We start from the raw sequence: 10805 nt of genomic DNA, 5'->3' as shown, positions 1-10805 counted from the left end.
ACAGAGAGAGAAGAGAGACAGAGAGAAAATGAGACAAAGAGTAAGAGTAGAGAGATAAGCAGGTAAAGAGTAATTAAGGAATGCAAAAGTAGTATGAGAAGGATAGAGAATGTGTGCCAATTAGGGGAATTTTGAGGTCTAAAATAGGCATCCTAAGAAAAATGTACAACCAAAATAAATTTTATAATAACCAATAGGATTCAAGATAATGATGTCAACCATGGGGGATGATTCACCATTTTTGGAGTAAAACAGTAAAAAGATTAAAAAGTAATAAAATAATAAAACTATTTTTTCAACTTATCTCCCTAAGGTTTTACTCACATTTTGAGCAGGAATACTCGTTGGATGCGATTTTTTAATTCCTCATCCAAGGAGTACCCATGTTGCATACTTTCGATGGACCTTGCTACACGAAAAATGAGAAATACATGAAAAAACGTGATTGCACTCACATTTTTTTGGGTGTATTTCTCATTTTTCATGTAGCAGGGTCCATCGAAAGTATGCAACATGTGTACTCCTTGGATGAGGAATCAAATTTTGCATCCAATGAGTGTTTCCACTTTTTTTTTTCCCCTCTAAAATTTGATGATGTAATCTAATCTTATTCTATTATTTCTAATATTATTTCATAATTTCCTTAGGAGGCCCATTTTAAACCTAAAAATTCTCCTAATCGGCCAATGAACCAATGCAATCTCTGAGCAATAGCTGAACCATAAGTGAAGTTGAGTGTGACCCTGAAAAGGGGTGACAAAAAACCCATTGAGTCACATGAGACTTATGTGGAGTTGTGATTTTAGTTAAATTGGTTAAGGAAAGCAGTGAAGAAGCCTTCAACCCGAGTCGAAGGGCCAAAATAAAAATTTGAATGGTTTGTCTTATTCAAACATGTAAGGCACCAAGAAATGAAGAAACATCGAGGGACTTTTAAATCAATAAAAGGATCCCTTTTCTATTGTGTAGACCCATGGTGTAAATAATTTGTTGTGTTAATAAGCCTAGGCTCAGTGAAAAGACAATCCTAATTCCAATATGTGAAGGAGAGTGGCCTTCATGTCCTCTACCTTGATTTCAAATATGTAGCACCCTAGGAGAATCTTCCTCTTAAGCCATAAGATCTGCAAGAAATCTATAGTGTAGTTATGCCTATGGTTGGGCAGAGAGTGGTTATCCCTTTTTCAATTTCCAATAAGCCTAAATAAATTATATAATTTTGTATATTTATCTGCTAATGAAATGAAATTGTTGTTCAATACTTCATGATTGTTGCTATGTTGGTTACTATGTATGTTTGTAATGATAAACTAGAAGTTGTTATGCATGTCTACTAAATATGTATGAGTGATGAGCTAAATATATCGTATACTTTAACTTAGGTGTTAACTATTATTTTTTTCATGAATGAATGTTATATATAGAGGTTTTTCTCTAAAACAAATTAGTTGTGAAGAATATGGGATGTGTGGTTTAGTAAGGTGAATGTATAAGTTGACTTGAGATTTGAGGCTCTTCATGTATTATGTAATGTGAATGACTCTTACTGATCCAATTGTAGGAGGAAAGAGTTGCCAGTGTATCCTTGTTTTCAATGAGAAGACTTGATAGTTCTTCAATGATAAGAGATGTTTCCTTTATAGGTAAGAAATAAGGTTGGCCCCTTTGTTTGTGAGAGTTTGGAGTTGATAGTGTGATGTTTTAGTTTGCAATCTAAAGGAATGAGAGTAATCCCATCTCAGTTGGGTGAAGTTGAGAAGAGCCTACCTTTGGCAATTCTATGCTTTTCTTTTGTGAAAATTCCAAGTTGAAGGTGATGTTGTGGGATGCGTTCATAAGCTAGAGAATAATTTTGAGTGTTCAAAAGCCTTTGGGCAAGGTTTCTACCCTACCAACTTCAGTTTAGTCCTCTTAAACTAACATGGGAGCTTAGTGGAAGTTCAGAGTTTCAGGGATGACTCTTTGAATATTTTGGGATGTGAGTGGAAGTTTTGGAAATTTGAGGATTAGAGGCTTTGGCCCTACCCTTTGGTTTATTGGTTGAACGAGGAATTTGTGATGAAGATATTAGCCAAAAGGAGCTTGAGTTCAAAAGGATGGGATGTCAAGCTATTTAGGTATTGGTCTATCAGGGTTCAAGTAGTACATTAAACAACCTCCAAACGAAAACCCTTGATACTAATAGAGCCTAAAATTCCTATCAATTAATAGATATTATTGACATCCATTATCGAATCGAGTGTGTTGTGAGAATTTTTTTTTTTTCTTTTTTTTTAGTGGATCAGTGATTTGGTGGAAAGAAACATTAGTAGAGGTAAAGTTAGGTCTTTTTCAATTGTTGACATGTCAATTGGGTATTTTTAATGATGTTGAAATATCCACTATTAGGACCTTGTGTTATTTTGCTTCCAAGATATCAAATGATCGAGATTTCATGAAATAGGTTACCAGGAGATTAGAACAACGATTAAGTCACAAAATCAATTTTCTTCTGACATCATCTTGTCGAGTTATTTTCTATGATGTGTCAAGACATAAGGTATCTAGATGTTGCATGAATAAGATATGAAAGATGTCAAAAAAGTCCTGATACCAATGGGTCCTGATAACCTATAAAAAAATGGTCACCATATTTTTCATTGACTTGTCAAAGGAATTTCTTGTTATCGGGACTTTGGAATATTGTGGAACCAAAGTACCATACTTTTTACATTTTTTATTGTTCTCTCAATAACATTGATGCTCGATAAACCCTTGTCATTGGACAAGCTGATGTGGTCCACTGAAGTGGTGAAATTACTACCACATGGTAATAGTATAGATAGTTTTATGATGGACTTGGAGGACAGATTTAGAAATAATATCAAGAGTTTAGATTTGGATCAAATTTATATTGTTGGACAGCTCTTAAAGAGAAAAAGATGATGGTGGTCTTAGAAAATAGGTTTAAGATTATTAAAGGAGCGGGAATCTAATAACCCCATCTCTTTCAATTAACCTTGGAGGTCGATTTTGGATACCTTGCATCATTAATTAGGCATTAAGATATTGGATATGTGACAAAAATATTGCCACCATATTGCATTGGTTTGATCCCTTAGGATTTAAGTTCAAACCTTTTTGGTTGAATTTTTCATTTTATTCCCAATTCTAAACAAAGCTCTAGGTATTTGTAGTTGTATTCATTGAATTTGTGTAAAAGGGTAAGTGGGGCGATGGCTTATAGGAGTGTCTATGTGAGGAATAAAGTGATGATTCAAGAGGGAATTTTACTTGTTAGTTTCAATTCTTCTTTATTGTTTTGGTGATTAGAATAGGTAAGTAATTTAATTTAATTAATGAAATTTGATCTTAGAAAATTTAGGTAGTGATTTTTATCAATGATAATTGGTTTTTATCTCTACATGTCACTATTGATGAGGTTTTTGTTTCTACGATGGGAAGAATTGCTAGTTGATGGTTAGAAAATGTCATTTGGTTGAAAGAATGATTTCTTTCAGATGTGTTATTTTGTAGGAAATATATCGCCAAAGAGGACTCAAGTTCAACTATCTATTTATCACCAAAAGAAAAAAGGAAAGAAATAGGGAAGGATTTTCAAGAGACATCAACAATGATTGAATATTCTTAGAGGATGTTGTGTTGGTAATCTAAATTCATATGTTTGAAGAATTTGTGTTGAATTCATTATATAAATATATTGAACAAATTACTAGAATTCAAGCCATATTTTTTTTTTTCAGAGGAAAAAAAGCTATATTTGTTATATTGAGATCATATAAGCTATCTGATAAATACAAGATACAAAGTGTGAAGGCGTTGAGAGGCCTTCGATCATATAAGACACATTTACTGACTGCTATTGACGCAATTACAAGTATGTTTGTCTATAATAGACCTTAAGGTGTGAAAAACATGGAGCAAAAAATCATCGTATGATAGAGATCAAAAAACAAAAGTGGCAGCCCAAAAGAGAGGCCAGCAGCCAAAAAAGAGCCGATGATAGATCAAGGCTAGTCCGGAGGCACGCAGCTAGAAATCATGGAAATGATGGACTGTAGATGTGGCTGGGAATCCTGGAAAACAGAACTGCATCTCCACTTCCAGATGTGCCAAACCGTGAGAAGGAAGATAGCTTGCCATGAGGGTCGCTGAGAGGACCACCAGAGAAAGGCGCCGGTAACCGAGGAGAAGGGAGGAGCAGAAAAACCGTAGCTAGTTGATAACTCGAGCCAAATAGTGGAGGAGATGGAGCATTGAAAAAAAATGTGGAGATTGGATTCCGATTCCAACCGGCAGAAACAGCATTGACTTGGTCCCTGCCACCCCTTGGATTGAAGGACATCCCAGACAAGATTCCTGTTATGAAAGAGAAGCCATCCAAATAAAGTGGACTTGAGGGGGCAGCAGGCTTTCCAGAGGATAAGTGGGAAAGGGGAGGGTTGGGTCGGGATGTGAGAAGAAAGGGCGGAGTATAGACGTCTGACGGTAATGGGGTGGGTATTGGAGTCAGTGGAGCAGATGAGGGTGTCGTGTGTTCCCAATTGGAGAATGTTAAGGCTGTTGTAGTGGAGGGTGGCGGAGGACCAGAGTGGTCGAAGGGGAAGGGGGATGTGGAGCTGTAGATCAGTCTTCCAAATGGGCGAAAGGGAGGACCACGAATCAATGAGTCTTGACCAAGTGAAAATGCCCCTGGAGTGAAAGAAGGCAAGAAGGGCCGGAGGGATATGGGATTCAAGGTTGTACAGAGTAGGGTCGAGAGCTATATATACAGAGGAGCCCGAATATAATGTCCATTTGAGAATGCTGAACAAGAACCGTTGATTCTTGCGGAAGCTGTTCCAGATAGGCGATCCATGACATGTCCCAAGAGTAGATCTCCGAAGCCAGTATTCTAGATTCCGACCCTTTAAGTACTTCTGTCTGATAAGAGAAGACCATAGGCTGTTCCCAAAAAAGGCCCTGTGCATAGATTTGCAGATTAGTGCGTTGCCAAAACGCCTCATGTGAATAAGCCCCCATCCTCCATTCTTTTTGGGACAAGTGATGAGGTCCATCTTTACAAGATGAAATTTCGATAGATGGGAGTGTCCTCCCCAAAGAAAATTAGCAACCGTGGATTGCATAATCTTATGAACTTTGGCAGGGAGGACAAAAAGGTGGCCCCAGTATACTGCAAGCTGGGAAAGAACCGCTTGAACCAGGACGAGACGGCCAGCAAGTGATAAGAGTCTCGATTCCCATCTGGAAATTTTGTTGTAGAATCTATCAATGAGCCAAGTCCAATCAGCAAATTTGTTGTTTTTAACTTTGAGTCGAAAGCCCAGATAAGGGAGACCGTCAGATAGAAGAGCAAGATTGATGCCAAATCTATCCGCAACCCATCGGGCAATGGCAAGATTGGAGTTGTTATGGAAGAGCTTGGTTTTGGCACTGTTGATGAGGAGTCCGGTGGCGGCGTGAAACTTCTGAAAGATAATGAATAAACATGCCCAAGAAGTCTTGCACAGCATGGCAAAAATGAGAATGTCGTCAACAAAGAAATTATGTGAGAGAGAAATATTCTTACAGATCTTTATGGCCTTACACCTTCCCTGTGATACAGCAAGATTGATGTGCGAACTAAGAGAGTTCATGACCAAAATAAAGAGGAGAGGGGACAGTGGGCATCCCTGTCGGAGGCCTCTTTCAGCATGGAAGAAGGTAGAAGGGATACCATTAATTATGACCGAGAAGTGGACAGATTCCACACATGCCATGATCCAATTGCAAGCCCGTGGCGAGAGTCCAATCTTAGCAAGGAGGACTCGGATGAAGCCCCAACTGACACAGTCAAAAGCCTTTGATAGATCAATTTTGAGAGCAGCCGCATCAATCTTATTCTTTTCAATGGCATATAAACCTTCTTGAGCAAGTGCAACAACATCCAGTATAAGCCGGTCCTTTAGAAAAGCATGTTGCTGTGGAGAAATATAAGCATTGAGAGTTTTTTTCAAGCGCTCAGCGATGATCTTGGAGATAATCTTATAGAGAGCATTGCACAGAGCAATGGGCCTGTAATCCCCAAAAGTGGAAGGATTTTCAATCTTGGGGATTAAGGCAATGAAGGTGGCCGAAAGCGCACAGTTGATGTTCCCCGTTTGGCAGGTAGCATTAACCATATTGAGGAGGTCGACTTTGAGAAGATCAAAGAAATGAGAGTAGAATTCTATAGGAATGCCATCAGGACCGGGACTCTTGTCCTTCTTAAAGCCTTTAATGATGCTAGAAAGTTCGATCTCCAGTATAAGAAAAACTGACAATAGAGATTTCACAAATATTAGGAGTTCTTGATTGCATTACACCAATGTTTCTTTCTGCAAAAATGATTGAATGGATAATAAATTACATTGACCCAAAGCAATGTTTGATTAATGATGATTACATTGACCCAAAGAAATGTGTGATTTGATGATAAGGGACATAGTGTGGAAGTGTTTTTTCTTGAGGACATTTCCATCATAAAAAATGTTCCCAATCAATGCTTTTGCAACAAGTTACTATGATTTTGTAAAAATATTAAATAGGTGGTGGAAGTAGGGTTCAAAATTGAACATGTCACGACCCTTCAAGAGGGGTCTAATACATCCTAGAAGTGTGAGGAAAAAATTAGCAATTAAAAAAAATGGTAATCTTGATTTATACTAGTTTTTTTAAAACTTAAATAATATAACAAAATGCCCCGTGAAGGGATGTTAAATAAGTTAGTGGATATCCTAGATGATGGACCCCTAGTTGCCTTGTTTTCATTTCTTAACTCATAAAATTTATAGGCAACATCATTGGCCAGACTCCATAGGCTCAAAAATTTTATTTGTAGTTGATTGACAATGTAAGAGGCTTTACATTGATGTTGACATTGCAATTAAGAGTATATGATGGGTTGTTGTTGTCTTCATCAACATTCGAGTATAACGATATTGCATATCTTGATTCTCCAATTCATAGCGAAGCATAAGTGACATGAAATTAGACCATAAATTTGGTTCCGACTATGAAGATAAGACAAATTACTCAAACTGCTAGATATACATTTCTCTATTGTGGAAACTACTCAAAATGGGAAAGAAGGTGTTGAAACACATCCAAAACCTTAGTAGTCAACATGCTTCCTTTTCCAAAGGCAAGAGTGGACTGCTAAAGAAATTGTTCAAGCTTTCTATTCTCTGTGATGTTGAATTCACCCCCACCATTTTCTCTAAAACCGACAAGATTTACGAGTTTGTATGGAAACAAAAAGTAAGTTTCCTTCTTCCATCCCTTGCAATTTTACAAAGTATTTTTTGGTATTTCCTCTTGGTGAAATAGATATTCAAAAGTTATCCAAATAATTTGATGGTTGCTAAACTTCTTTAAAAATGACCATGTATAGACGTTCATTCTTAACCAAAATTTAGAAAGGAAGTAGTATGTCCAGCCTCCAAAAATTCCTAGAAAAATTAAAGAATTATTTGTATTTTATTCCACATGAAGTAAGAAATTACTCTCCAAAAAAGGGTTACTAGAGATATGGTATTGTCAAGCATTTCCAATGATTTAAAGGTCAGCGTAACATTGATTGCTTGAGGCACTTGATAGAATAGATTATGAAATGTCTAACAATGGAATTATCACATCTCTCTCTCTTACCGATGCATCATTTCCTTGGTTGGTTTTTTTTTCTCTTTCTTCTTTTTGGGAGAAACTAGGAACGCATCTCATTTTTTTTTTTGTTACATGGGTTGTTCCCTTTTTCATCTTACTACCTTCTCTCATAAGCAAATAAGTCATTTAAGATATTGCATGATGATGAGTCTTTTAACATATTGCTAATTGTTTATTTGTCATTTTGAAATAGATATATGGGAGGATGGTGATAATGCTCACCCTCAGTTTTTTTAAGGAAAATTTGGTAAAATGAGTTGGACAAAGAGAACTAGGAATGGTACCATTGAACTAATGGTTTTAATGGGGTATGGTATTGTTGTACCAGGGGTTTTAATGGTAGCTACTACTTTATTCAGATAGATGGTTAGGTTTAATTAAAGTGCTCCATGTTTCGGGAGAGTCTTCACAGCTATTACATTATTTAGATAGATGGTTAAGGTTAATTAAAGTGCTCCACATTTGGGGAGACTCTTCGTACATGTGGGAGCTGCAATCTAATTATTTGTACAAAAATGTGATCTACTGATTTTTAAGATAATATTAAAAACATAATCTGTATTTCACATGTTAATTAAAAATCATAGAAACTTTAAATATGCAACATAAAATATTTGGTTCGAAATTTGATTTGAGATGATTAAATATGAAAAGTTTTAAGTGATTTAGGATTTTAATGCTAATTGAATATGTTAAGTGTAGATATGGTTAATTAAGAAGCTTCTATGAAAATAGTTGATGTGAAGTCATTTTGTTTGAAATTTTATTTTTAAAATAATTTGAAATAATTAAAAAATTGAGTGTTAAAATATAAATTTGCGAGGCTTTGCTTCAAGTTGAACAAAACATAGTGTAAACTATAAACAAATGAAAATTGGAAAGCCTTTTCCATTGTGCAAATAGATTTATATTTCTATGATGTAAGTCCAAATACTTTTGAAGATCATCTAATGAATAAAAGAAACATATGTTACATTTTTAAATGGAATTTGAGAAAAATGTTTGCTTATTTACCAAGTTCTATTGAGATTTTATAGTGTTTTAATGTAGCCACTATTTAAATTTTAAAGATTTAGAAAGATACTATTTCATTTTGAATTTTTTTTATGACGGGTTTATTTAATATACATTTGTCAATAGAAGTACGATTTTCTTTATAACCTTCTATAACTTTTTATCTTTGAAAGGGCTAGATGAATATATGCCCTTCCAAATAAAATTAAGACCAACCCTTCAAATTTGATCATTAAATGAAAGAAGAATAAAGAAATAATTCCATAGAACTTCTAGGTAGTATATAGTACATGTTTGTGAGAACTACACATACATCCCATCACATCTAGAAGCCTTTGATTTTATTCTTGGATATCTTGGCCCGGTATCTACCAAATCTAGAGTTAGACCTGTGATGTTCACTCTCCTTTTAAGGTTTTGTTGTTGCTTTCATTAAATAATATATACAGATACACCTCCACTACATGACTACTAATCACTCCTATCAGTCCAAGAGCAATAAAAAATAGAATTGTTTTTAGTGTGATTTTTTGGACTTTCTGATACAGAATCCGTGGAAAAAAATTTTGAAATGAAATCTTGATTTATGTTCAAATTACCCATCCAACGAGTAAATAACCACATATTCTTAGCTCCCGTTATTACATTACCAGTTAACATATGCCAGCATAACGTGGTTGGCTTTCACATCGATAAATAAGTACTGTCTAAGTACATAATTGCGTAGTGCAGGTGAAGGTAAAAAACAGCCGTACCTCCCCGTGGTGCAACTTTTGAAGCATCTTCCTCAAACTTTCGGCTATTTGTGGGGTCAGTGAGTGGAGACGCTGTATATTACAATTGTGGGGTTCGTCCACTTGTTCAACTGACTTCAATTTCAAGGCTAAAACGTCTGTCATTGTCCAGCTGCTGTGTATTCTGATTGTCCAGTGAATTTTCTCAATATCTTTTATCTTTTGTTGTACGTTTTCTTTGAGAAATTAGGATTCCACTTTCGATTCATTAGAGTTAAAATTAAATTAAAAAAATATATATTTATTTTAATTTTAAATTTATCGAAGGATTAAATGCATTTTTTTTTTCCTTAAAATCAATTTATTAGAGGTAAAAATAAATTAAAAAGAAAAGAAAAATATATATTTATTTTAATTTTAAATTTATCAAAAGATTAAATGTACTTTTTTGTGAATGTAAATTTAAGAAAAAAATTGTATTTCTAGAAATTTGATTTTTTTTCATATATTAGAATTAAGATAAATTTATGTTAGGTGTGTTGAGGCCAACACCGTTTGATAGAGATATCCATAATGTAATATAATATAAACATTTTAATTTGGTCAAAATAAAATAAAAATAATCTTATAAAAATAAAATAAAATAAAAATAAAAATGACCCATAGTATTAACTCACGGTATGTGGAATATATCCTATTTAATGAGGAAGTTAAACTAGCCTAGATTCATTTTAACTCGGAATCTATTTAGAAATAGATTTAAACTTAAAATAGACTTAAATTAATTATTTATAAATACAAATTAAATTGTAAAAAAATTATACTATTTAAAAGAACCCATTTTAAAAAATAAATAGCTATTATTTTATTATAAAGGTGAGTCGTAGGGGTGGGTTTGGTCATGTTGGAGTCAAACGGGTCACTCATTTGTAGGTGATTCAATTGCTTCCTATTTTGATTATGTACCCTTGGAGGTGCGCGGGGAGATATTACTCTTGGAATCCAAGGAATCTGGGGAACATCCATATTCTCAGACTCAGATGTTGGGAGTGATAATTTGAAATGGATTCCAGACCCCAATTTTTTTTGCAGAAGGAGATTGTTTTTCTTGAATTCTCTATCTATGCATCAACACATGGATTCTTCATTACGTTTAGTATTTAAAGACAAGCATGTTCACAGTTACAATATTTTTTCTAGCTTGGAGGACATTAAGAGAATTCTAAGGAATTTCATATTCAAAATTAATGATATTGATACTCGCTTGAGTCGTGTGGAGAACAATATGGTGTCAGATTCGGCCATAGGGGATTTTATTGACCCTCCTGGAGACCCAACTAATACACTGCTTGCGAGTTCTCCAGACCCTACACT

The sequence above is a fragment of the Pinus tabuliformis genome, chromosome 5_2 (assembly GCF_031772625.1).
Source record: "Pinus tabuliformis cultivar Carrire ecotype Pingquan chromosome 5_2, CPIR1, whole genome shotgun sequence".
In the NCBI taxonomy this organism is placed as follows: domain Eukaryota; kingdom Viridiplantae; phylum Streptophyta; class Pinopsida; order Pinales; family Pinaceae; genus Pinus; species Pinus tabuliformis.
Note: the sequence above shows the minus strand (reverse complement) of the source record.